Source organism: Otolemur garnettii, unplaced genomic scaffold, assembly GCF_000181295.1.
Source record: "Otolemur garnettii isolate 467f Iridium unplaced genomic scaffold, OtoGar3 scaffold00188, whole genome shotgun sequence".
Classification (NCBI taxonomy): Eukaryota; Metazoa; Chordata; class Mammalia; order Primates; family Galagidae; genus Otolemur; species Otolemur garnettii.
In genome coordinates this window covers 1953849-1981377 of record NW_003852583.1, presented here as the reverse complement: position 1 = coordinate 1981377, position 27529 = coordinate 1953849, and positions in this window count along the sequence as shown.

Genomic DNA, 27529 nt, shown 5'->3' with positions numbered 1-27529 from the left:
GCTCTGACCTTCCCGTTCACAGGCAGAGCCTGCTGGATTTCCTAAAAACACTGAGTTTCACCCATTGAGACAGCCACAAAGTTGCTGACTCAGAAGTTGCTCATGGAGTCGAGAATTCCCTCTTCCTGTGGTCTAGGCTCAGTTGGGTCAAAGTCCAGGGTGCTTGAACAGGACCACTGCTGCCCACACCCTCCTGACAGGGAGAAGCAGTGACTAGGCCAGCAGATCCCATCACCCCAAAGGCCCTGTGGACAGTTTCTGGCAAAGGCCAGACTCCATCCTCACCAACACAGTGGTCCCATGTCAGATGTTAATTATTTATTCATTTTTATTGATGCATAATTGTGCATACTTATGGGGTTCCTGTGACTTTCTGATACAGACAATGCATGATGATCCAGTCAGGGTAATTATGATGTCCATCACCTCCAGCATTTTCCATTTCTTTGTGTGGGATGTTGTAAATATTTAGAATGCCCAGAAGATTACCCCCTCTTCCTAAATCTGCACCAAGCTGCCAGTCAGACGCTTGGTATTTGCCATTTCTTTTCCAAGCCAATTACTCAGGCTGTTAGATTTACTGTCTCCCCACCTGAAATTAACTTATCAATTTAGATTCACCATCCTTACCCATAGTTTAACCTGGGGATCAGAAAAAGTGATTCTCCAACCTGTATGTTAAGACAGAATTACTCGGGCTTCATTGCATTTTTGTCTTGTGTTTTCAAGATGTCAAAATATTTTCTGATGCAGTAAATCAAATAATTTGAAATTCCTTTGTACTTTGCTATTATCTAAATCTGAGGACTTGATTTGCTTGGAAAACAGCAGGTAGTCAAAGAAATCAGGAGTGAAGGCAACATCAGACTAACTCATTCAATCGATATCCTGTCCGATGGAAAAGAAAAGAGGCAGTATTCAGATTTAACTTCCATAATTTTGATTGAAGATGCTTCCTTGGCCCTAAGGAAAAGAATTTGTGTCATTTGCAAATAAATAATTGCTGTTTGCAGTGTGGGGTACCCAGGGAAGTCTGAGGACTGACTCTTCATAGGGTTTTATGCAGATGAGCATAAAAGCAATATTAATTATAAGCCACAAACGATTCTGCTGGCACATTACAAGCCTACTAAGTCAGGGCAGATTTCAATGCCAGATCCACCCTCTGTCTTTGTGAATTCCAGGACACTCTGCCCTTATCCCTTCAACGCCCAAACAGTGTTGTTACTTACAACTTAGGAGCCAAATCATCTCAGACAAGGTGCACAAAGTGACTCAGCATAGGAATGTACATTCTCTCCAAGACTGGTATTTTATTTATAAACCTGTCACTTTTCATATCAAAAGAACTACTGGGCTGGCCCACTTCAATGCCCACCACAGGTGGGGTGAAGGCAACTGGACACCTATCCGTGCTGCTCCCCACGTTCACACGGCTGCACTCTGCCCTGTTTGCTGCCACGACTGTCCAGTCTGCAGACAGCAAAGGGGCCTCCAGTGTCTCTGGCAGCTGGCGTCCCCGTGGGTTATTCTTGCTGCAAACACTCAGCCTCCCCAGGTTCATGTCCAGAGCTTATTCCCATCGCTTTTTCACGTGGTTAGGAGATTCCCCTTTAGAAGGGTAGTTTGCAGAGCGCTGAGCCTTCCTCTTCACGACTCCAGGTGTTAACGTTAGTCTTTGCATCCAAGAGGTGAGCCGAGGCAGCTCCCAGCTTCCCCTGCACCAAAGTCCCAGGATAACAAGTAGAGGGAACCCCGGTGAGGGGTCACCCCTCCTGCCCTATTCCTGCCCCTCTTTGATTCCCTCCTTAAAGGTATGTTCAGCCCTCTCACCTCACACTGAGTTGCCGGAGAACAGGGCCAGGGTTTTGAGCCCGGAATGTTTAAAGCCTGGCTCAGATGAGGACAGAGATAAGGCTATCTGTGACAAAGTGAAGCACTTTTAGTCTGAAGGTGCCCTGAGGTAAGATGAACGGGGTGGGAGTGGGGAGGTGGGGGAGAGGGAGAGAGAGTGAGAGAGAGAGAGAGAAGGAAGGAAGAAAGAAGGAAAGAGAGAGAGAAAGAAAGAGGAAGGGGTGAGAGAAAGAGACAGAAGAGGGAGAGAAGAGGCTGAGAGAAAGGGCCACCCTTACCTGGGGAGCAAAGAAGCTCTGAGTCTGACGCTGACCTCCCCGGGGGACACGAAGGTGGTGAGTTGACCTTCCAGCCCCTGAGCACGTCCTGTTTCACTGTCTCCTTAGATTTCCAGAATACTGACGTTCTGTAGCACATGTGAGGTCCCTTACGAGACCCTCTGAGAATTAACGGCAAGGGTGACAGCAGGCAAAATGTAAAAACCCTAAGGAGAAGAAACAGAGGTTTCTGGGGCCCAGGGGCCAGTGGCAGTGAGGCCTGGGACAGGGGGTCACCAAAGCAGGATGTGCCACCTCCCAGCTCGCTGAAGCTCCTGCCATTTTAATTAAAAACAAAGGAACTATTTTAGCCACTCTATTTATTTTAAAGATTGTGTAAATTCCAAAGTGCGTATATACGTTTTGTTACTCTAATACTAATGCCCATGATTTAAGGGCAAATCGCTGGTCTATGAACTCTGTAGTGTACCCCACGGCCTAAGGCAGCATCTCCCAGAATGTGACCTGCACACAGTGGCGCAGCACAGGCTCTGAGTGATGAGGTCCCCCTGGTCACTGAGCGTCTGAGTTTATGACCTCCTCCACAGAGGCTCATTCTGTCCCCTTTTGAGCAGCGTCCAGACTGAGGGCTCTGAGGAGCCCCAGGGGCCCCTCCTGTGTCCCAACCCTGGTTTCTCCACTTCCCATCTTGTGGCCGGGGCAAGACACTCCACCCCTCTCTGCACTGGGCACTCTCCTTTGTAGGAGGAGACTAATGCCGGAGCTCATGTGGGACTAGAGTACAAGACACAGCAGGCGTCTGAGCAGGTCTTGCACACTGGATGGTTCAGAATGTTGCTCATTGGCCTCAGTCCTGTTGAAATGCTTCTAGAACACTGGAGAGTGACCTGGCCTCAGACAGTGGCGTCACCAGCAAGCACTTGGAAAGGGGGAGTTTGAAGTCACCAGCAGAGCCCCTCTGTGTGCCTGCTTCTCCGGGGCTGTGACACAAGGTCCTGGACACCTGGGCTTGCTCCCGGAGGCAGAGCCTGGTACAGCTGACCACATCCTCCTCCACTGCTGTCCTGTGTCCAAGTTCCACATATACTGTGACTATTTGGTATAAAACTACATTGAATACTTGGACAAGTGACTCCCTTTGAACTACTGACTGTCCTCTTGGGTCTTCCTAAGGACACTTTCTGACTGATGAAGATACTCAAGTCTCTCTTATATGACTTTGAGAAGCACACAGATCTCATAAGGTACCCATAAATCCTTCATATTGGAGGCTAATTTCACAGAAAACTAAGCTCATTACGTCATAATGACTTCTATTGTAACTCTCAGAGAACCATCTTTACTAGACTTTTTCCTAAATTCTGGGGATATGTGTGTTTTTAAAGCAGGCATATTGGCTGTCTCTGAACGTAAGGGATGAAATTTGGAGTAGCTATTGTTTCTGTATATTAAAATTATAGCTATAAATATGTAATAGGTGACATCTATAATTATGTGACAATGTCCAGGGCTTGTTTTTAAGTCATATTTTCAAGGCAGGTGTTTCTTTCTTCTTTTTCTTCTTCTTTTTTTTTTTTTCTTTTAGACAGAGTGTCACTCTGTCACCGTGGGTAGAGTGTTGTGGCATCACAGCTCACAGTAGCCTAAAAGTCTTGAGCTTGAGCAAGCCTCTTGGCTCAGCCTCCCAAGTAGCTGGGACTACAGGTGTCCATCACAACGCCTGGCTAGTTTTTCTATTTTTAGTAGAGATGGGATCTCGCTCTTGCTCAGGCTGGTCTTGAACTCCCAAACTCAAGTAGTCCACCCTCCTCAGCCTCAGAGTGCTGGGATTACAGGCTTGAGCCATGGCGCCCAGCCCAAGGCACATGTTTCCTGGGGTAAAGATGGCTGTGTCCAGCAGAGGGACCAGGCCTCAAGGGTCAAATAATTCACCTCCTTTTGTTCTACCACTGACAAAAACATGGGAGCCCAGATATCTTGAGTGACTTGTCTGAAGTTACTGGATTCAGATCTCACTTTAATAAATTTCAAAATAAGTATTCAAATGTTTACCTGAATTGAAATACGGTGATGAATGGGTCTAGATGATATCATTAACTTTCAAGAAATGATCTCAGCAAGCCGTTGACTTGTAGGAATTGACGATTCCAGCCAGGATCAGAAGAAGTGTGTTCTTCGTATCCAGATACTAAGGAGCAGATGCAGACACTACTGTCCCTGCCTCGGGACTGGAGAACAGCTGTCCTGCACCCAGCAGGCATCTGGCAGGTGATGAGCAAGGAAGTGAAGGACCGGGCAGTCGGTTCCGCCAAGCCCTCAAGGAAGGAAATCTTCCAATTCTTCCTTCTCAGCAGTAGCTGCACTGCTCCCTCAGAATGGGTTCTGATTATCCTGGAGAAAAACAAAATGCTGTGAAATGAGACACAGCCTCCCCCTCCCCCAGGAGCGCTGGGCTTTGCTCTGAGTCCCAAGCACAGAGGTTTAGTGAGCTGGTGAGAGTGGACTCGCTGGCCAGCACCTTTCTTGAGCAAGGTGACCCCCTGTCATTTTAAAGGAAAAGAGTGTTCGCTGGCAGATTGCCCCCAGTGTTCTGTAAAGAGAGAGGTGTAGTCTTCACACCTGCCTCCCTGCCCGCCCGGGGTTAAAGAAGCAGCGAAGTCACAATCTCTGAGTCGTGCCCCCTCATCGAGGAGCCTGTCTTTCATAAAGGACAAATGTCCAGTGGGGGAATTGGGCCCATTTTTTATTAGAGATCCGAGGGAATAGTACACAGAGAGGGAATGGTTTTATTGCCAACTAAACAAGGGCAAACACTCCCTCCAATCTTCACTCATGCCATTAGCCTAAATATTTAATATATTTTAGAATTAGTGGAGAGCAACTAGAAGCTTTACTAATGTCTGGGGGATATTTCACAGTCTGCTATAAATGAGTTCTAGAAGGTTTAATGTATAGATTTCAATAATGAAAACCAATTGCAAGGAGACAGCCGAGTTGGATTAGGTAACGTCAGTAAGAAACAGCGAGAAAATAGGAACAAACTTGAGTGACGAGACACTCAAACGAGCGTCCTGGGGACAGTCCAGGGGAAAGCGGAGGACTCGGGCTGAGCGGTATTTGAACATTCTAAATCAGTTCAAGAAAAGAAAGCACGATCGGATTTGTTTTTTCTGAGCACACTGTCACTGTTCCCAGCGAAGCTGTGATTCAGGTGAACTTCCTCCTGCCCACCAAGAGAGTAAAGGCCCTTTCAGGCCCCGGGTGTGTTAGGGTCCCACAGCTACAGAACAAAGTCCCATAAGCCCCATGGTTTAAAACAGCAGGAATGTGCTGTCTCCTGGGTCTGCCGTCCAGAAGTCCAGCCAGCATCAGCAGGGAGCTTCCTTTCTTTTCAGCCAGTGTCTGGTTGTGGCCACTGGAGTGTTCCTTGCTCTGGCTGGACTGAATCACTTCAGTCTCTGCCTCTATCTCTCATGGCGGCCTTCCCTCAAATCCTCCCTCCATCTTCTGACAAGGACGGCAGCCACGCTGGCTCCCAGGCCTGCTCTAATCCAGGATGACCTCATCTTCACGGAGTCAATATGCAATCGCCCTACTTCTAAATGAGGTCATATTCTGAGGGGCTGTGGATTGGAGCCTCGACTTGTCTTTTGGGGCACACAGTCAAGCTGTAGGGCCAAGCATGGTATCTGGACACTCTCCTCCTTTGGGGTTAGCCTCTAGCTTCACTTGTTCAGTTTTGTTTCTTGGTACCTACTGCATGTCTGTCCTGAAGGAGGAGCAGGGAGGAACCTTTGCAGTCACCCATCCCAGGCCCAGAAAGCACACAGGGCATCTCCTTGTTGGTGCACATCTGGGTCAAGGGCAAATGAGAAATTAGAAACCTGGGGCTGGAGAACTGCGCCAGGCTCCAAGTTGCTGGGAGTGACGTCTTCTCGCCTCCCTCTGGGGACTGTGTGTGTGTCCGTGGCACACATGCATGCTGAAGAGAGACACAAAGAACGGGTTTGAATAAATGACTTGAAATCAGCAAGTGTATCTGAGCAGAAGGAAAGTCTGATTTGCTGCAAGCATGCTCTTTGAAAATCAGCAATCCCAGGTCTAATGAGTAAGCACACATTTTTTATCATTTTTTCTTTTATATACCCAAATCTTTTTACCCGTCTTAACACAATCTTTTGTTAAGGTCCAGTATAGGAGTCAATGAAAGAACAAAGCAGTGGGTGCAGTGGGTGGGGTGGGACTGCCCACTGGCTCCCAGCTGAGTGGGTGGGGCTCCCAGCTGAGTGGGTGGAGCTCCCAGCTGAGTGGGTGGGGTTCCCAGCTGAGTGGGTGGGGCTCCCAGCTGAGTGGGTGAGGTGGGACCAGGCCTTCTCTTCTCCCCACTGGGCCTTCTCTTCTGCCCGTGGATTTTCCCACACCTGCAGTCTAGCTGCAGCCCTGTGCACAGTGTGGTGCAATCCCAGACCCATTGATGGCCAATTTTTCTTGTCATCTTGGTGAGGCTGTGGTGCCCAGTTTGGGGATCAAATGCCAGTCTAAATGTTGCTGTAAAGGTACTTTTTAGATGTGAACAAAGGGCAGATAAGTGCCAGGTGGGGTAGCCAATCAAAGCCCTTAGAAAACTTGAATTTTGAAGCATGTGTGATGCCCAGTGCAGGACACCAGCAGAGAGTGTACCCTGTCTGAGTTCTAAGCAATCCTAGCTGTGGTTCAGAATTTCACTGGTGAAAGGACTGGGGTGTGTATCTTGCCCTTCTCCTCTGAGAGTGAGGGCATCTGAAGTTTTTATCATATGCCTCCTTCACGATAGTGCCGGATGTGCTATTAGCTGTTACGGTCTCTTTTTGTTTTTGTTTTTGTTTTGAGACAGAGTCTCACTTTGTCAACCTCAGCAGAGAATGGGTCATCTCAGCTCACAGCAACTTCAAACTCTTGGGCTCAATGGATTCTCTTGCCTCAGCTTCCCAAGTAGCTGGGACAACCGGCACCTACCACAACACTCAGCTATTTTTCAGAGGCAGGGTCTGGCTCTTGCTCAGGCTGGTCTCAAACTCCTGAACTCAGGCAATCCACCTGCCCCAGACTCCCAAAGTGCTATGATCTCTGGATGAAAAAGAGCCACCCACGAGCAGCACGTTGCAGCTGCCCCATAGATCCTGATGGTGAGACGAATGAGAGGGGTTGGAGTCTGGAGGGGCAGGTAGCCGCACTCAGCCTGTCAGTGGGCAAGGATCACCATAGACAGTGAGCGGGTTGGGTAGAGGGCTGCCACCCACTCCCCTTCCTGTGTGTTCTTGGCTGGTGTGGAGTCTTCATCCCTTCCCCTTGGTCCTGGGCTGGCCTATGATATGGCTTGACCAAGAGAGCAGGTCAGAAGTGACGACAGCCCGTTCAGGGCCTCCATACCAAAGTCTGCGTCCACCCAAAGTTCATATGCTGAAGCCCAAATCCCAGGAGTTGTGGCATTTGAAGTTAGAGGCTTTGGCAGGTGGATGGCTGTGGAGGAGGATCTCATGAGTGCCATGAGACAGTGCCACAAGGGTGACGATCTCTCTCAGCAGTGGGAAGGCTGCGGGTCCTCACCAGACAGTGTCCTGCTGGCCCCTGGGGCCATCCAGCCTCCAGAACTATGAGAAATAAATGTTTCTGAAGCTTCCAAGTCTATAGCATTTTTGTTACAATAATCTAAACTGAGTTAGCCTGGAACCTCTTACCTTATACCAGAATGACATTGCAGCTGTAATTGATTTAAGGATCTTGAGATGGGGGATCAGCCTCAACCTTCACTGTTGGGATAAGCCATCAACATAACTGCAATTGTCCTCATATGAGACAGGTGTAAGGAGATTGACTTAGACAAAGGAACAGGTGGTGTGACCACAGATCCAGAGACTGGGATGATGTCACCACAAGCCAGGGACTGCCGGCAGCCCAAGGAGAAGGCACGGATTCTCCCCTAGAGCTTCTGGAAGGGGTGTGTCCCTGAAGACAACGTAATCTCAGCCCAGTGTGAATCAGATTCTAGACTTCTGACTTCCAGATGTGTGAGGGAGTAAACCTGTGCTATTTTAGGCTACCTACTCTGTGGTGACTTGTCACTGCTCCCATGGAAAACTAGCACAGAGCACTGGAGGGCAGGGCCACAGACAGGCAGGTGGCAACACACAGGTGTCTCTCAAAGCACCCAGTTCTTGTGCTCTCCCCCTGCCAGAGTAAGACCCCCCAGCAGCAGCAGCATCCACAGCTCTGTGGCCTCCTTTCCTGGGGCCCACACCACTGTGGATTCCTAGCCCCAGGGTCACGCAGAACCTCCCATTCCACTCCTGGGTGCCACAGCACATCTGTCCCAGGGCTGTCCTTTAGCTGAGGAAACAAAAGGCAAGGAAAACATGCCCTTGTTTGTCCAAAGGTGATTGTGAGTTTGCTGTCACTGAGAGCTCTACCAGCTCTGGTATCCTCTCCTGTTCTCAGACAGGAGACTCAGAGCAGCCCTGCTGAGGTCACCCCTGTGTTCCGTGGTGCTTCTCGACAGACCTCAGGTGTGAGTGCCCAGGGTTGCATTTTTGTTAATGCTTGCTGCTGTCCTAAAAGAGCTCAGGGAATGAAAACCTGACCAAGGCTAGTCCAGGAAGGGCCATGAACAACCCCATCTTGCCACAGTTTGTAAACATGGCAAACCCAGGACAGTTGGGTGTTTACTGGCAGGCAGAAGGTGCTGCACTCCGTCCAGAATGTCCCCAGACTGGACGCCAAGACAGCAACATCCCCTCTGCTCTGTATTCATGGGCTGACTGGGCCAGGACTGCAGAAGAGGGTGGGCAGGGAGACAAGTGACCCTGGGAACAAAGTGCCAGGGAGGCAGCAGGGAGCACAGACTGTCCTCTGGCCTCACCAGCCACGTGGGCTGAGAACAACCTAAGCATCTTATAACCATGAGGAAGTTGGAGAGAGGCCCTGGGTGGGGGGGGGTCCCTGAATTACCAGGAGGGGCATACAAACATGGGCACACACAAGAGCTACTCATTACACTCCCTTGCCTCCAGCTCCTACCTCCTCTGGTCTGGGGGGAGTAGGGCTGTGCTGGCAGAAGGTCTGGGTTATTCAGCTGAAGCCCTCCAACTGTCTCCCTCCCCAGCCCTCCCAGTGCCTAGAAGACCTGGTGGGGGTGGGGGGTGGGGTGCTGGTCTGGTCCAGGCAGTTCTTCCAACACCAAGGGCTCCATCCCTTTAGAAGGCAACCTTTCCAAGTGCAGTGGCAGCCCATCCATGTTTTCCAGAAGTCAATGGCTGGCGCACACAGTGCACAGCACACACTGCATGTTTGGGAAATGCAGGGTGAGCCTTCATACTCCGGGAATCCGCCCAGCCTAGAACCCTCCCCTCTCCCCATCTTTCTGTTTATCTATTTGTAAAATTAATCTCTTGATTCACTGTATGTTTGTTTTGTTTTTATATCCCCTTGTATTCCTGTCTGTTGAGTCATTTTACCCTTAACGCCTGTAAATACATCAGGCTGTTTATTTGCTTATTGGCTGTTCTCTACCTGCAGGGCTCCTGAATCAGAACGAAAGTCACACCAGGTGGCCAAGGACAGTCCCACTTTCCAAGAAAGGGCACAATACCCCACAAGCCCAAGCCCTGCTCCTTCCATGGGGGAAGGATAAAGGATTTCTCTGACACAGGGAATTATCTTCTTATTCCAGAATTAGATTTCCAGACAAATGTCTCAGAGGGATACCAACCTATAACCCGAAGCCACACAGAGGATATTTGATTTCATTACATAAATTGTATTCAGTTTAAATTTACATAATAATTTAGGAGCATTAAAAACCCATTTAGGATCCACGAACTTTGAAATAATCTTCCAACATTGACAAGGTACCTAAAAAAAAACCGCACAGAGATTGAAAGGTATTTGTAGAACCTAAGCCTTGAGGTAATCATTCTAGCTCCTGTTTGGAGTGGGCTTGGAAGGTCCATTTGGTCAAAACCTGGAAGAAAGAATAGTGAGGGTCCCCACTTACCTCCCAGGACAAGCCTCCCATAGACGTAATTTCCCTGGGGCACGTGTCTAGTAAGGTCAGCTGTTCTGAAAGATTTCTGAGGCCCCGCCCGGACTGGGGAGGAGTTTCAGATTAATGGTGCCCATGAGCGGTGGACAGGGGCCTGGAGGGTCTCATCTAGGTTCCATGTTTGCCCAGCCCTGTGGTCCCTTCTTTTCCACCTGTTTTTTATACTTGAACATGTATCTGCCAAGATGTCCCCAAAACCTTTCACAATTACATAAATAAATATGGTTTATTTTTAACCTGCTTCAGAGATAACTGTCTCTCATCTCACATGCCCATTCTTTTTCAGTTTACTCACAAACTAAGGATTGAAAGGCACAAGTAATATATTTTGTTTAGCTTCATCAGCCGTATATGTTGCTACTTCAGTAGCATTTTGTAAACTCTATTTTTAAAACAAATGAAAAACAATCTTAAGAGAAGAGAGTGCTGGATTTGGTTTTAGAAAATAATTGTGTGTAGTCTGTCACTGTGTAACGCAACAGTAAATAATTGACAGGTAAATGGAACAGCCTTCGTCAGGGCTATGTGGCCACTGGTAAGAAAAGGAAATTAAACTCCATGCTCTTTCTAAATATTAATATACTCTAAAAAATCCCACTTGGTCTTCTTGTTGTTCGCTGAACTTTCACGCCCCGGTGTCTCTGCTCATGCTGCTCTGGCTCTCTGGAATCTCATTTTGTCTGCTGTTTAAACAAAGTCTCCTGCATACGTTACTCAGGATCCAGTTCAAAAGACGCCTTTCTGGGGCAGCAATTCTTGGAGTCCTGTCTGCCCAGTGACCTGTCTCATGGCTGAGATCCTGGTTATAAACTTCAGTAAAGGAGCCAGGGAAGCTTCAGAAAGTCTCCTGGGTTGTCTTTTGGAAGAAATAGCATTAAATAATAAATGACATTGTTGCTATCATAAGATCCATTTCTCAAATCTACTCCACTAGAATATGGCCTGTTGGAAGTGGAGACTTGCCTTATTCATCTTTGTGTTTTTTTCTTCCTCTTTTCCCCCAAATTACTCATCCCTGAATGTATAGTCATAGGTATTTAATAATTGTTGACATTATTTACCTTTCCTTAAGCCACATGATTCACAGTCCTGTCCTTAATAGAGGGTACTGCTTTCTGCTAGCCCATCGGTGGGATGCAGGATATTGTCCCCCCCTTACACAGGTGTCCATGCCCTGATCCCTGGCACCTGTGAGGACGTGCATCGCCTTAGGTGTAAAGGGGATTTTGTAGGTGTGTTTAAGGTTACAACCCTGAGGTACGGAGATAATCCAGGATTATTCAGGTGGGCTCAATCTCAGCCCTTAAAAATCAGAGAACCCTCCCTGGTTCTGTTCAGAAACAGCTGATGTGGTGACATATGAGGCCCGAGAGATGCAACATTGGACAGACTTGACCTGGCATTGCCGGCATCCAATGAAGGCAAGAACCAGGAACCACGGAGAGCCGCAGCCTCCCGGGAGTGGGAAGGATGAGCTTCTCCCTGGATTCATTTCCTGAGGGTTATCACAACAATTTACCATGACAGAAATTTACTATCTCACAGTTCCAGAGGCCACAAACCCAAGTTGGAGGTGTCAGCAGGGCTGTGCTCTCTCCACAGGCTCCAGGGGAAGCTCCTCCTCCCTCTTCTAGTCTGGTGTTTGCTGAGCAATCTTGATGTGCCTCGACTTGCAGACCCGTTGCCTCTATCTCTGCCTCCCGGTCCCGAGGCCTTGTCCCCTGGTCTGTCTGTGTCTCCATTTTATCTTCTTACAAAGGACACGTCATCGTATTGGGGCTCACCTAATCCAGTACGTCCTCATCTTACTGCCACTGGTATTATCTGTGAAGGCTGATTCCAAACAACATTACATTATTCTGAAGTCTCAAGAGGGTACAAATTTTGAGGGACACTGTCCAACCCAGTGACTCCCTCCGAGCCTCCCGCAGGAGCACAGCCCTGCCACACCTTGGCTTCAGCCTCGTAGGACAGAACTGTGAAATAGTGAAAACGCATAGTCTAAGCCACTAGGTTTATGCTCATTTGTTACAGCAACCACAGGCTGGGGTCACCGACTTTGTCTTACTCTCAGTCACAAATTTTACATGATCTAGGGCTGTCTTCATTTGCTGAGGACAATATATTTATAAATATATCAGGAGAACACAATTTACTGTATGTGCTCTCTCCCACACATTCCAGTAAACTTTACTGAGTAAAGGGCAGTGCAAGGTTCTGCGTGGCTTCTACTGGTGTTAAAGTGAAAAGGTGTGTGTTGTTACCATGAGAAGCTTTGCTTCTAGACCACCCACCCGGCGGTCCCCTGGCGTCCCTGCCCCGAGCTGTCAGTGCCAGGCACCCAGAATGTGCTGTCTGCTGCTTGTCCAGCCTGCCAACCAGGTCTGCCACAGGCAAGCATGGGGACACTGATTTTTGTCCCCATTGATTTTTGACCCATCACGCCCAGAGTGGCCACCAATAGAGGGATTTTTCATTTTTTACAGCCAGATGTGAGAAATGCCGATGACAGCATGGACGGCTTTCTGATGTCACAGAACCGTGCAGCAGCAGGAGAGCTGAGCTGCCCCGGACCCCTGCTCTCCAGGAGGAGAAATGCATCAGACACAAATTTGAAAAAAAGGGTCACACACTTAAACAAACGCTGCTGTGACGCTGACAGAGACCCTGCCCAGCCTTCCTCTGTCAGGGGCTCTTTCTCTCCTGGTGTCCCCAGTGGGTGGGACGCAGCAAACAGCACAGTCTCAGCCTGGGGGTGGGGCCGGCACCTGGGAGCTCCAGCTGAAGGGACACAGGCCCCTCAGAGTGGCTATGATCAGAACACCCCTCAGAGCACACGGAGCTGGTTCCTCAGAGACGCCTCACATCTACAGATCATTCTGTCTAACAACGAGCCACAATACTTGACAGTGGACTTTGCCATTCATTCCTAAATTTAGGTTGTTTATGTCAATTTTTTTTTTTTTTTTTGAGACAGAGTCCCGCTCTGCTGCCCGGGCTAGAATGATGTGACATCATAGCTCACAACAACCTCAAACTTTGGGGCTCAATTAATCCTCCCGCCTCAGCCTCCTAAGTAGCTGGGACTATAGGCACCCAACACAACACCTGGATACTTTTTCTATTTTCAGTAGAGACAGGATCTAGCTCTTGCTCAGACTGGTCTCAAACTCCTGAGTTCAAATGGTCCTGCCTCAGCCTTCCAGAGTGCTGGGATTGCAGGTGTGAGCTGTCACACCCAACCAGATTATACATTCTTTTCAATTTGAGGATTATCAGATAGAATTATGGCACATTCATTCAATATAAAATGTCTACACTTTAAACAGAACCTCTCTTTCTCAAAAATCAAAATTACTAGGAATTTGGAAGGCATTATGCCATAAGTTACTAAGTACATGTGGTTTCAGAATTTCTGACTTGAGTATGTATCTATTTAGGTATATTTATGTGTATGTATAAAGAGATGACAGCATACCTGTATATATTTTCTGACAGATATCACAGAAAATGGCATGCAATAAATTCCACATTTCTGTGAGTCTGTTCAAGTTCACAGAATTTCTATATTAAGCCCTGCAGATGAGATCAGAACTCTTCCTAAATTAGCAAATGCAGTGCAGTGGGTACATTTCATCCTTGACATGGTCTCTGGAGAGACTTCGAGGCATTTTAATATGAAATGAGAAGCAAGAGATTCTCCACGGTGAACCCAATTTCCCTTTGTGTCCCTAGCAAAGCATGTAATAATATTCATTCATGCTAGATTAACGGTTTGGTTTGTTTTATTGTGCAGAAAAAAATGAGATAAAATAATAGGCAATATCTCAGGCCACTGGAACACAATTCAGTCCACGTCACCGTGGATGGTGCCGTATGTTTCAGGGAGTTAATTTTGTATGCACAAAGGATTCACAACCAAATAAGTGAATAAGGGGATCGTTGTTTGAACTGCAGCATCCAGAACATCCGTAGATGGAGAAGCCTCACAAGGACGAGGCTTTTTCTGAAGCAATAGCTGGTGAAGAAATGTTCTCACTGCCAACGGCAATGCACATTAGCACCAGCGTCTTGAGGCTGTGAGTTTAAAATCAGGTGACAAAAATCAATGTCCCCATGCTTGCCTGTGGCAGATCTGGTTAGCAGACTGGACAAGCTGCAGGTTTTCCCTTCAGGGTCAAACTGATGTATTGCCAGCTGCCTCCTCTGGTGAGGGCTCTCCTAATTTCCCTGCTAGGGCCGCCACATTATGGGAAATGATCCAGTGGAGAGAGATGTCAGCTCACAGCTCCGTGATCTCACATAGGTGGTCTGGAGGCTGGCCCCGAACACAGGGGGCTGGCTGGCCAGGGACTCAGCCACAGGTACGCATGAGCAGGCAGGACCAGAGGGTGCAGTGTTTGTGCTGCAGTGCTCCCCCCTCTCAAATAGGGGTGACGACTATCTAGTATTTAGGGATAGTCACAGGAAATATGTTGACAACAGTAAATTTCTCTGCCAAAGTGAAGCGTTCCCATGATAGCACTGACTCTCAGAAAAAAACCTTCCTTGATTTGCCATCCCCGCTCCTCAAATGAAAGACTCAGATCGTAGAGAAATCGACCAACTCACCCTCCCACCCCCATCCGCCATCTTGGAGCACAGGGATGGGGGAGGACGAATTAGCTCATCTCTGTCCTCATTTCTAACGTGGCTATTGTCAGAGTTTCCCTCTGGGGAAGATGAACTTTTGTCCATAGTGTTGACACACCAGGATGTCTTCAATTACTTGAAAAGATACACTACATTGTCAGATATATGTTTAGCCAATATCGATCTCAATTCGCTTTGGGGAGGTTGGCAGGTCGTCCCGCAGATGTATCCATTTCGCCAGCTCCTCAAAAGAAAAGGTGGGGAGACAGGTCTTCCCAGCAACAATCACTAATATGAATCTCAGACCTTGTCTCAGGGGACTCACGGCAAGATCCAGGAATTGATTTCATTGATCTGCATAAAAACCCTGGGGAGGGAAGGAGGAAAAGATACGGGCCTTTATTTTCCTTCTGAAGGACAGGAGCCGTCAAGGGCTGGGGGGCCGCCTCTGGGGTCCCTCCACTGAGTCTGTGGCGTGAGCTCTGTCTGTTGCATTACTGCATGAATATTCATGAGCTGTAGCCACTTGCTCCGAGCAGCAGCGCTGAGTCCCATCCCATTTGGGCCATCACAGTCCACAGCATCCAGGATTTAAACTCTCCTTTGACATGTACCGTCCTTTGGTTTTTATTTTAAGGTAACACTATTTATAAAAGAGCCCTTGTCCTTAAATAATTTCTTCACACGAACGTGAAATTTATGCCCACAGAATGGAAGACATCTGCTCTCTGGAAACAAAGGGCCGTAAACATCAATATCAGACAAGAACTCCAGCTTCCCCTCCCCCACCAGGGCATTTCAGACTCTGGGATTTAATGAACAGCCAAACCCAGCTCTGCTAATTAGTTCTACCCACGGATACGGCAGCTTTATTATCCTCCCGCCTTTAGTGTCTCATTATTTACAGAACATTTGTTTGAGAGCATTGACACCATGAAAGAGGCTTCTGACCTTCAGGACCCAGGTGAGGTGAACCTCCCAGCAGGCAGGGGAGCCGGGGACAGGCCTGCTGGCAGAAAGGTGGTGGGTCTGCTGTCAGAGCCCTGCACAGGTTCAGACGTAATGATCCACCCCCGTCCCCATGTGTAGGGGCAGATGCTGGGACAGGAACCAGGGAGCTCAGCGTTTGACTCTGATTTTCCATGAAGACTCTCTGTCCATGTTAGGATATTGTGCTGACAAGAACTTACCAAGGGGCACACTGAAGCCGGACACTCCAAGGTCTGGGGGCTGACTCGGCCGGAGCCTGCCTCTGTTTTAGTTAAGCAGATGTGCTCTCTGGAAAGGTGGGAAGGGGGCACAGGACACACACAGTTTCTCTACTCCTCATAGACATTTTCAAGTTAAAACCAGGCTGCTTGTGCGAGGTTAGAGCAAGACGGATAAGGAGAGGGGTGCAGCAAAAATCACTGGCGTTTTAGCAGCATCGCTGAGGTGTAACCCACACCCCAAACATCATTGAAAATGTTCAATCCAGAGGTTTCCAGGATAGCCAGAGACTGGCACAACTACCCCTGACGGTCTCTATCACCTTGAAAAAGACCCCTTTCCTTCTGTCACTCTTCCTTCTCCTCTATTCACTCCCCGTCTTTGTGTCCGACAATCCACATTGTGTCTCTCTCCATTTGCCTACTCCGGACTGACTTGTGAGTGGCAGTGTGGGGTGCAGCACGCTGTATCCGGGTCGCACGCCACTGCGCGCCTCGGTGAGCTCCTCCTCTGCATGGCCAGGTAACCGGGTGGCGCAGATGGAACCCGGCTCCCACTCCACGCTCCCCTGAAGGGCCCTCCGGGTGTTTCTACCTCTTAACTGTAGTCATCGCTCAGTGTTCTCAGGGAATTGGTTCCAAGTGGACGCTCAAGCCTCTCATATAGGTTTGCATATAACCTATTCATGAGGTCAGACAATGAAGTTCAAGAACTTATCCTAGAGAAAGTGCTCCATACCTCACTGCTGAGCGTCACTGCAGTCACCAGCTGGCCCAGGGCAGGACTTTGAAGGGACGGTAGGATAGTCGGCAGTGAGGTACATAGCACTCTCTCTAGGATGAGTCTCCAATGCGCTCCTCAGACCTCACACATCCTCTCATGTCCTCTAGTCATCTCTAGATGACTTAAAATATCTAACACAAAGTAAGTGCAATGTGCATAGTTGTTATGCTGCATTTTTTAATTTTTACTTTTTTATTATTGTCTTATTTTTTCCCAAGTAAAAAATAATTTTGTTGACTCATGGCTGTTTGAACCTGCAGATGCGGAGCCAGTGGACACACACACACAGAGGGTGGGACACACGGTGAACAGTGCTGTCACACGTGGTGCACAGGGGTCTGCGTGGACACACACTTTTGGGTCCCCTGTGTTCAGCTGGAGGGTGGCAGCTCCGTGATGAGCTGTCTGGGATGCTGCGGGCTTCTCTCAGAGCAGCCCCGGCTCTGCCGCAGTGTATGGGCTTGGCAATCCAACAGGTTTGTGGTCTCTCCACGCTGCTCCTTCCCGCCTGTCCACCCCTCTACACCTACTCCTGTTTCCTCCAGGTGGGAGCAGGTGGACCACATGGCCCTGTCCTCCTGTCATCGCCAAGCTGTCCTATACAGAGGCAGACACGAGCCCCGCAGAGCACTTGTGCTGACCTGGGGGCTCTCATGGGTCCCATGTGGTGGTCCCAGGTGATGTGACTCCCATGGGGCCCCCAGTGCCAAGTGGACTGGCTGGAGTTCCCTCCTTTTTCGCTGAGCAGCTCTGTGAGGTGTGACCAAGCATAGACTTGGGTGGGCAGAGCTCCCGCCTCCTCCCAGTTGTGCAGGTCTATCTTGGCGACTGAGTCTGACTCATCTCTCTGAGTCTTAGTTACCTTGTCTGTAACTAAGACGTTGGCAGGAAAATTGAGTAACTCAGTGACTGATACAAGGTAAGGGCCTGTGCACGTGGGTTTCCTTTCTCCCTCCGTCCCTCCTTCCTTTCCTCTTCCCCTTCCTTCCTTCCTTCTTTCCTTCCTCCCTTCCTTCCTCCTTTCCTTCCTTCTTCCCCTCCTGTGCCTGTTGAACAAGAGGTCCTGATCTCAAAGGACTCACTCAGCCCACTCGTCAGAATGCTGGGACTCACACTTTGATACTTAATTAAAACTCTAATGATGGTTTTGTCACACAAGTATTGAGCTCAGGTGATGTTTTTATTGGTTGGATACATTAAGAGTGATTCAGGGCTCTAGTGGATTGTAATTAAAATTATTCATTAAGTTTTTTTTTAAATCCTGAGCTCAATTCTTTACCTTGTGCTATTACGATGTTGATATATTAGTTGTTCTGTGATTATTAGCACAGTCACACTTGCCAGTCTCACTCTGGTAATGGTTCCACAAAATGCAAACTTCTGGCATCCACTGCTCCTGACAGTGGGATTGGTCAATCTTTCTAATACAGGGCCAGACAGGAAATTGTCTCTTTTTGGTAGGCCATGGGGGGCCACTGTGATTACTCAACTCTGTTGCAGGGGAGGTAGATATAGAGGACAGACAAACAGCAGGCGTGGTCAGGTTTTACTGGTCTCTGATCATCAAGATACCACGACAAGCCCTGGACACGACATGAGAGATGCAGTCACCTGGGACAGGGACACCATCCTCCCCAGGGAGGCTGCAGGGAGGATGATGGGGTGGGGGTGGGGGGTTCTGCCTTTGCATAGACCTACAGAGCCGGTGCTGATAGTTTTCCTAAAGCTCAGCCAGGAAGGTGGATGTTGAACGTGGTGGGTGGTTTCACACTAGAAGGCTGATGGTTAAAAGTGGAGCATCAAAATTAGCCCCAAAGAGGAACAGGACAGCCAGCACATTGTAGAAAGAGACACTCAGATGTGGGCTGTCAGTGTGGCAGGGAGGGAAGTGGGAAAGAAAAAGGGAAATAGAAGAAATGGAAAATAATCTGCAAAACAGACCCTAAGAAATAGGAACTGACAGAAAAATAGTATTTGTCAGTCACAACAAATAGACGACATAGCCTAACATAGAACCGTGAATGAACCTCCTGTGGGAAGTTCACCCAGGTCACGAAAGCAGGGCTCTCCCTGTGTCAGACAAACTGGGAGCTTTAGGACCAGAAATGAATGTCTCAGCAGTCACCTTCCTACCCACAGATCATCCTGGAGGACAGATCAGAAAAGGGTCCTTAACATGGGGATGAGCTTCCCACACGGCCACCTCCGTGTCACCTCCTGTGGAGTGAAACTGGCCCCTTCCTCAACACATGTCTGGCTCCACTTCTTGAGGGAGATGAAAGGGAGAGGCAGACACTTTACTGGGGGAAATCGAGGACGGCTTCTTCCGAGGGCCACACGTGCTGTCTGGTTCCCAGCACAGAGCCTCAATACTTTCTCTCCTGCTCCCCTGGGCCATGCCCAGCAGAGAAGTTCCGCATGAATAGTGGGCATGGATCTTAGGAGAAGCCCAGTCTTCAACCACGGGAGGGACCAAGTAGGTCACGACAAGTCCCAGAGTCCCTGTTAGCAGACATGTGTGGAGAGAAGGGCTTATGTCCCCCAGGGAGGCGGGTGGAGTGGGGGTCTTGTGTTTGCACTCAGGGTAGAAGCTGTGCTCTCTTTAGGCAAAGCAAGCTTCTGAAAAGTTCCCCATGGGAGGGAAGTGTTATATATCCCTCCCTCCCTCGGGATACTTTGGGTTCAAATAAAAGCAATATCTGTTTCCTTGCCTGTTTTGATCAAAAGTATCTGCCATTTCCAGGTGAATCATTAACCACATTTCAGTTGTCCCTGGAAGTGGGGCACAGAAAGATGACGACATCCACTGGAGAGATAAACGGACGCAGAGATAACTTGGGGATACCTCAGAGAGAGCAGGTGCAAGTGGAGAATAAAGAGGCCCCGGGAATTGGGACATAAGGCGGGGACCCCAACAGCAGGTGCAGGGGAAGCCCATCATAGAAAGATGCAGAGACTGAAATTTAAACTGCAGATTCAACCTAGGCCAGGTCTGGTCGGAAAATGTCACAGGCTCCCTTTGCACCTTATCATATAAAGTGAAGGTTCCCAAATTTTGATGTACCAGCTGATTATTTATGGGGGCTTTTAAAAATGTAAGACTCTATGCCTAGAGATTCTGACTTAGAGACGCCCTGCATGTCTAAAGCCTGAGGCCCAGGAATCACATTTGAAGAAATATTATTTAGAAAAAAATGCAAATGAGTTTGATGAAAAGGTGTGTTCAAAGATTGTTTACAAGAAAAGGGAAGAAAAAGTGGTAGGCTGTGCAGTAAGGTGTTGAACTTGGAGAAATCCCAGAGATTCAGCACACCTCAAATCAACTTCACAAGTGGTATAAAAAATAAGGAGTGTTTCTGGGCGGCCCCCGTGGCTCAAAGGAGTGGGGCGCTGGCCCCATATGACAGAGGTGGCAGGTTCAAACCCAGCTCTGGCCAAAAACTGCAAAAAAAAAAAAAGTAAGGAGCATTTCTGGATAACCCCGGCCAGGCCACAGCCAGTCACCTCTGCTTCTGTATTATTTCGGCTGTGGAATCTTGGTCCTTGTGCGCAGATGTGATGAATGAAATGCTTGTGTACACAAGCTCCAGTTCTTTATAACGAGACACATTCTTAATATTTAATGTTTTATAAAATTCTTTTCAACAGACATATGTGCACCCATATCAATGATAACTTTTAGTTGTGCAGGACAGGAAAATCCTAAAGACAGGTTGAGGAGGAATCCTGTTGCCAGTCAGGGACTTTAATAGTTAATTTCTCTCCATTTTCAATACAATTTTTAAAAAGTACAGATCCCAGGAAAATGAAAAGCTGTCTTGCTGGTAGGTGAGCCATGATGTCCCCAGGTGAGCACAGTGTTCAGAGAATATAAATAATGCCTGGCAGGGCCATTCTGAAGCCATGCAGGGAATGAGAGACAGACATTGTGCTGGTACCACAGGAAGACTCCGTCCGGGTCCCTCTGCTAACATGAGTGACTTCCAGCCTCACTAGTGACAAGCCCCAGCCTCCCCCTCCTACATGCAATGTAAGATACACAGTCACCGAGCTGTCCCCACTTACAGACAGAGAAAACTCCACCCACTTTCTAAACCCTCCTCCAAATCACCCAGAACAGGCCCAAATCCTATAAGAAGCACCTCCCAAATCCCTCCTATAAGAAGTTCAGAAACTCAAGTAACCTAACTTTTTATCTGCAGGTGTGTTCCTTGTGAAATTGGCCTGTGGGCTTTGACAAAGGGTGATTCCTGAGATCTGGCCACGATCCAGCCTACCATGCACCACAACACTCTATTCAGTCACCATGGCACAGCTGAGATTCCTTCCATTTCCACTGGAAGCTGCCTTGTTCACAGTGATGAGGCAGGTATGGCAGAATCTCCATAGTGACCACCTCCCTACACAGACCACCTGCTTGAGTTGACCTGATTCTCACAGACCAGACATGCACCACGTACATATCAGTACAGTAGGCCTCGTTCTGTATGGTGACCTCTGTATGTTGACCAGTGTGTTACAGTCCTTTGGGTGGTCAACTTACAGAGGTTTGACTGTATTATACTAAATTTAAGGTTTACATATTACACCGGGTCCCTCAGTTTGGGATTTATTTTGGTTCCAAAGACTTCTGAGTTCTGATCAGACTGGGAAAATGTGGCTTCTACCTACCAGCACAGGGCCCAAGTTGTCACCTGTTTGTCCCGGATCTGCTGTGTTATCTGCTCACAAGAGCATAGGGAAGAAGGTGACGGACCTGTCCCTGGAGCCATCCCTGTGGCAAGGTGAGTCCAGAAGTCTCCAGACCAGCATCCCATGAGTACATTTTCTCTTGGGTGTCTTTTCAAAACTTCATCAGGACTTTCCTCTGCCTCATCTTTGTGTACTGAGAACTGTTTAGTTCCATCTACCTAAGGCTGTGGGTTAGTGAAGTCTCAGTTGGTGATAACTGCTGTGAAATAGAACCGGGGTAGGTCATTATAAAGGACAAAGTATGTTTTTCCTTATCAAAGATATGGAAGAGAGATAACAGAAAAATTAGACTAAATATGCAAAGAAATCTAACAAATACAATCAAAGTACAAAGCTCTCATTTGTACTTATTACCAACCAAATAAAAGTAGACGTTTATGATAGTGGTGTAGAGATATTCCGTTAGTGGTGATCAGGTTTCACTGCTGTTTCTGAATTCATAACAGAGACACAACCCTGAAATTTGTTTAAATCATAAATGTACAAAATACACGAAATCACTGAGGTGTTTTTTAGAGGGGACTGTAATTGCTTAGCAGCTGATATTTCACGTCTAATTAGCTTGGCTTGTTTCTGAAGTTGTAGAAACCTCTGGAAAACTTATTTATTACATGTGTCTGCATTTGAACATGAAAAGGTCATACAACAAAAATGGTTGATCTTAATAAGCTCTGCTTAATTTCACATTTTATCATCTTTTGAAGTATCCCAGAAGTGAACACCAAGGAAACTCTCAATGTTTATGATTGTGATGATTTATGTTTTAAATTATAATGATTCTCTTAGTTTCAGACAACTTACATTTGCTACGTATATGATATGGGTGTTTCTGAGGCTACTGGGAGCTTTAAGTGAACATGTTAGTACTAAATCACTGTAAGAAAACAAAAGTTGCTGTTATTTTTTCTTTTGGTTCCCATCTGTTATTAACTGAATCATGTCCCCTACAAATTAGTATTTTGACACCCTCACTTTCAATATGGCTGTATTAGAGACTGGGAATTTGGAGAAATAACTGAGGTTAAATGAAGTCATAAGGGTGGGGACCTAATCTAAGAGGATCAGTGTCCTTATAAGAAGATGGAGGGAAAAGAGATTCATTCTCCCTGTCTCTCTCTGTCTGTCTCTCTGTCTCTCTCTCTCTGTCTGTCTTTGTCTGTCTGTCTCTCTCTCTCTCTGTCTGTCTCTCTCTCTTTGTCTCTGTCTCTCTCTCTCTGTCTCTCTTTCTCTCTGTCTGTCTGTCTCTCTCTCTCTGTCTGTCTCTCTCTCTGTCTCTCCTTCTCCCTGCAAGCACAGGCACAGGGCCAGGTGAGGTCACAGTGGGAAGGCAGCCATCTCCAGGACCTGTTGTACAAGTCATCAGTCTGTGGTGTTCTGTGTGGCAGCCCAGGCTGACTCACACTAATGTTGCCTAAGGTGGGCACTCTCAGCTAACTCTCTGCACCTGACATCTCTAGCACAAGGTTTAAATGTGGCAGAGAGTTCATAAATGTGTATCTATCAGATTTGGAGCTATTTCATAAGTGATGATGGTGATTACACAGAAATGTGAGCTCTGTGCCTAGGAGATGACCACATCACAGACCTCCCTTTCAGAGGCCTTGTGTCCTCACAATCCAGAATGGGCAACCCAAGTATCCCCATGTGCTTACCCCATGGCCACACATCATAGGGCAGGGCTCCCAGAGCAGGAGAAAGGATCTGCTGATGTCGCAGTGGGCAGGGTTTCTCCATGCAGTGCAAACATTTAGATAATATTAATTCCATCATGTCCTCATCAGTCGAGCTCCCATGTGTGGACATCAAGGCGACCCAGCAAGTTGTAGGGATGCGGTCAGAGGTTGCCCATCCCGTCTCTGTCCCGTGAGATATCAGTCTATGGCCTTCCCCTTTCCCTGGGCAACTCACTGGCACTTGGACTCAAACCCCACAATAAGGTTCAGCACTGTGCTTTAAATGCACTGTGCCCTCTCTGCACCCCAGCCTCATGGAAGTGCCACAGACTGGGTCCAGCCATCCACCCTCCACCCACTGCCCAGGGCCCTTCCCAAAGGAGCAATGGGGTGTGTGAGCAATCCTGTGACACTGAAACAGATAGCCACCTGTAGACCATAAAATGTGAAAGGATGTCCCTGTGTGTGGCCCTGTTGGACTGCCCTGTCCCTGTGCCAACTCCATGATATGTGGTCCCTAGGTATCACCTCTTCACAAGCTACTGTACAAAGATGCCCACAATGGCCCCACCACTTTGGGCTCCCACAGGCACCCAGCTGGCCTTGAATCTGGGAGGTGAGGTTCACTAACATCCCAAAGCTGCTTTAAGCATCATCAAAGTTCATTTGCAGAAATGTTTTGGGGAAGGCTGAGACTCACACTCACAAGCCACTGTGAACTGAGGGACATCTAGGGTGGTTTTAATAACACTTCAGGGACAGTAGGAAGACAAGCAGAGTCAAGGTGGCTCTGGCTCCCCCGAGAGCATTCTGCAGCTCCCTGGGGACCCAGGGAAGGGGTACAGAAGTACAAGGAACAAAGGCGAAGGGGTCATCTCATCTTATGGCAGGGATAATGACAAAAAATCTGCATATTGTAGACATTAACTGCTGGTGCTTCCCCAGCCTGGGGACTGCAGGATTCTACTTCAGGTGGAGTAAATCAGTCACCCTGCAAGTCACAGAAACATCTGGAAGGAATAGCAAAGAGGCTGGATTGTTCTGTGTAATCATGAAGGAGAGTGTCTGAGCTTCTGTGGCAGGTCAGGACAAGATGAGGGGGGAGCAACTTGGAAGAGGCCGGACAGAGAGGCCTGTGGGCTGCCCAGGAGGCCCAGGCCCTCCCCAAAGACAGTCAACAGCCATGAAAGAAATTCCTGGTGCCCTGGAGAGTCTGAGGATGTCAATGTCATGACAGCTGAGATTGTGTCCATCCCCACAAATAAACTTGTTTTCTTCCCAGAATGGTTCATCTCTAACCCCCAAACGTCTGTGAGACCTTCCACACTCGCTAGTCTTATGTTGAAGGGGCTTCAGAGTAATGAAGGAAGAAGGAACTTGTCCTGCGTATGGCAGACTGGAAAGAAGAGGAAACAGAACTGTCAGGAGCACAAGCACCAGAGGGCTGGCTGGCTCCAGGCTGTGGTGTGTACTCCCCAAGAGAACGAGAAAACCAGTGGGAATCAGGAGACTTAAGGCATTTCTAGGACTGTTTGAACACGTCACCACAAACTCAAACGACACGCATTTATGACCTACAGTCTGGGGCTCAGAAGGCTCCCCATGCTAGGTTTGAGGTATCAGTAGACTGCGTTCCTGCTAGAGGTCGGTGGGCGTCCACTCCTTGCCTGGTCCAGCTTCGAAAGTGCCCTCAATTCATGAGCTCACTGCTACCTCCCCTCCAGCCTTCACCCTTCCTTCCCCTCTCTCACCTCTTACGAGCCCCTCCGTGTTACCCTGGGCCTACTATATCATCTTCCCCTTCTCAGATCCTTGACCTAATTATATCTGCAAAGTCCTTTTGTCCCACAAATTAATATTCCTGGGTTCTGGAAATTAGGACATGAACTGCGTTGACGCCCTTGTCTGCCAACCTCAGGGCCTTTCCCACAGTGCATGAGGCAGGAGCCCAGCCATCTAATGAAGCTAAAGGTGAATTTAATTTTTCTGAGCTAGATACATGCTCAGTGTTCAAGGGTATTCCTGCATTTTTGAGGCTCCGAATGAGGCACATTTCTCAGCCCTGCGCCACCTCAGAGGTTCCCAAGCATGCACACGTCTGACAGCGTGTTGTAATCTCCCAAGCACACTTCGAGGTAGGCACACCAGGGTAAGAATCACTATTACCCCATCACACCACAGGTAAGAGGTTTTTGTTCATTGCAGGTCAATTCATAATAGCAAGTCACAGAAGAAGCCCAAGTGCCCATCAACCCATGAATGGATTAATAAATTATGGTATATGTATACCATGGAATATTATGCAGCCTTAAAAAAGATGGAGACTTTACGTCTTTTATGTTTATATGGATGGAGCTGGAACATATCCTACTCAGTAAAGTATCTTAAGAATGGAAGAAAAAGTATTCAATATACTCAGTACTGTTATGAAACCAATTTACAATCAGTCACACTTTCATATGAAAGATAAATCACAACTATAGCTGAAGATGAAGGAAGGAAGAGGAGGGGGATGGGAGGGGAGGGCAGAGTTTGATGGAGGGAGGGTAAATGGTGGGACCACACCTATGCTGCCTATTGCAAGGGTACATGTCAAATCTATTAAGTATAGAGTATAAATGTCTTAACATAATAATCAAGTAAATGAGGTAAAGGATATATTAACTAATTTGATGAAGCATTCCAAATTGTATATGCTATCAGCACATTGTACCCATAAATGCATTAATGCGGACATGATCTATGTGGTTATAACTTAATAAAAAATCTTTTAAAAATATTTTTTTCAGAGGGGTGGCGCCTGTGGCTCAAAGGAGTAGGGCACCGGCCCCATATACCGGAGGTGATGGATTCAAACCCAGCCCCAGACAAAAACTGGAAAAAAAAATTATCAGAGACATTCTATAGGATAAAAAGGCATTTAAGAAAAGAACAAGCCAGTGTTTTCACTGGTGCACATCCCCCATGTTCTGTCTGTGGGCATATCTATTTTAATGCACTTACAGCATCTGGAGATGAGCTACATTCTGCACTTCCCATTAAATCTTGTTATGGATTCTCACGGGCAGCCTCCTCCCAGCCCCCAGTAACACCCGGCACACTCCCCTCAGCACAGTCTTATCTGCAAACTCACACCCTTCCTTCTCTGCTTCTTGTTCTCTCCCACAGCAGCTCAGTGCTCTGTTCAAATCCTGTCAGGTCCTGGAAGAGCTTCTGCAGGACCACACGGGGCCTCTCTATTTCATCTCCCACTTCTCTGCAGAGGTGTTCTTCCTTCCCATTGGTTTTAACTATGTTTGCCATTATGTGTTTATAACAGTTGCTTAAAAGGCTTTAGCAGACCCGGCCAAGACCGCTGCTACCCTGGTGCTGACGTCTGTTGTGTACTTTTTCCAGGTTAACTGAGATTTCTCTGCCTCTTCATACGATGTGTAATTTTGGATTTTATTTTGGACACTTGAATATTATTAGACTTTTGAGTCTTGTTTAAATCTTGTGGAAAGTATTGATATTTCCTGTTTTAGGAGGGGATTTTTGGGTCCAGGTCCTGTGGGTTACATCCAGCCTTCTGCGCTGTGGTTTCAATGTCACCATTTTAGTTCCAACACCTTTGTGGTGCTATTATGATTTGTAGCTGTGTATGTGGCATCCAGCCTACAATGCAGGAAACCATATATCCCTTAGTTTAATTCTTAAACATTTTAGTGTACTGCTTCCATACGCTGTGTGCATCCCATGGTGAGCTCAGGAATGCCTCAGTGACTTCACCGGGTTGCTTGGCCAAGTGCTTCTCTCTCTACAATCTCTCCAGTACTTTTTGGTTTCCTGGAATTCTCCCTTTTTTGATTCCCTACCCAGAAATTCCAGGGCTTTATTGATCCCTCCCTATTCCTTCCAGCAGCCCCAACAAGTAGATCCAAGTGATAGGAGAACCTTGAAAAAAGGAAAACGGAGGTTTGTACCTCACTCTCCTAAGATCAGAGCTCCCTGATCATAGAAAGAAGATCCCTCCCTCACAAATTTAGGCACCTGAGGTCCTGCTGCCTTTGTCACTCTGGGAGGCAACTTTGCTATTCTTTGAACCTGAGCTAGAGGATTTCTGCTGGGTCTTCTCTTTGTGCACACTGATGCTGGGAGACGTGGTAAACTCACCTGGTTTGATGGCGCTCTTAATTCTGCCTTTCTTCAGCACACCTGGGTCTGTTTACTAAATTTCCAGACTTCTCACATAGCGGCTGCCTGAGTTCTGTCCAGGATTCATGGATGCGTTC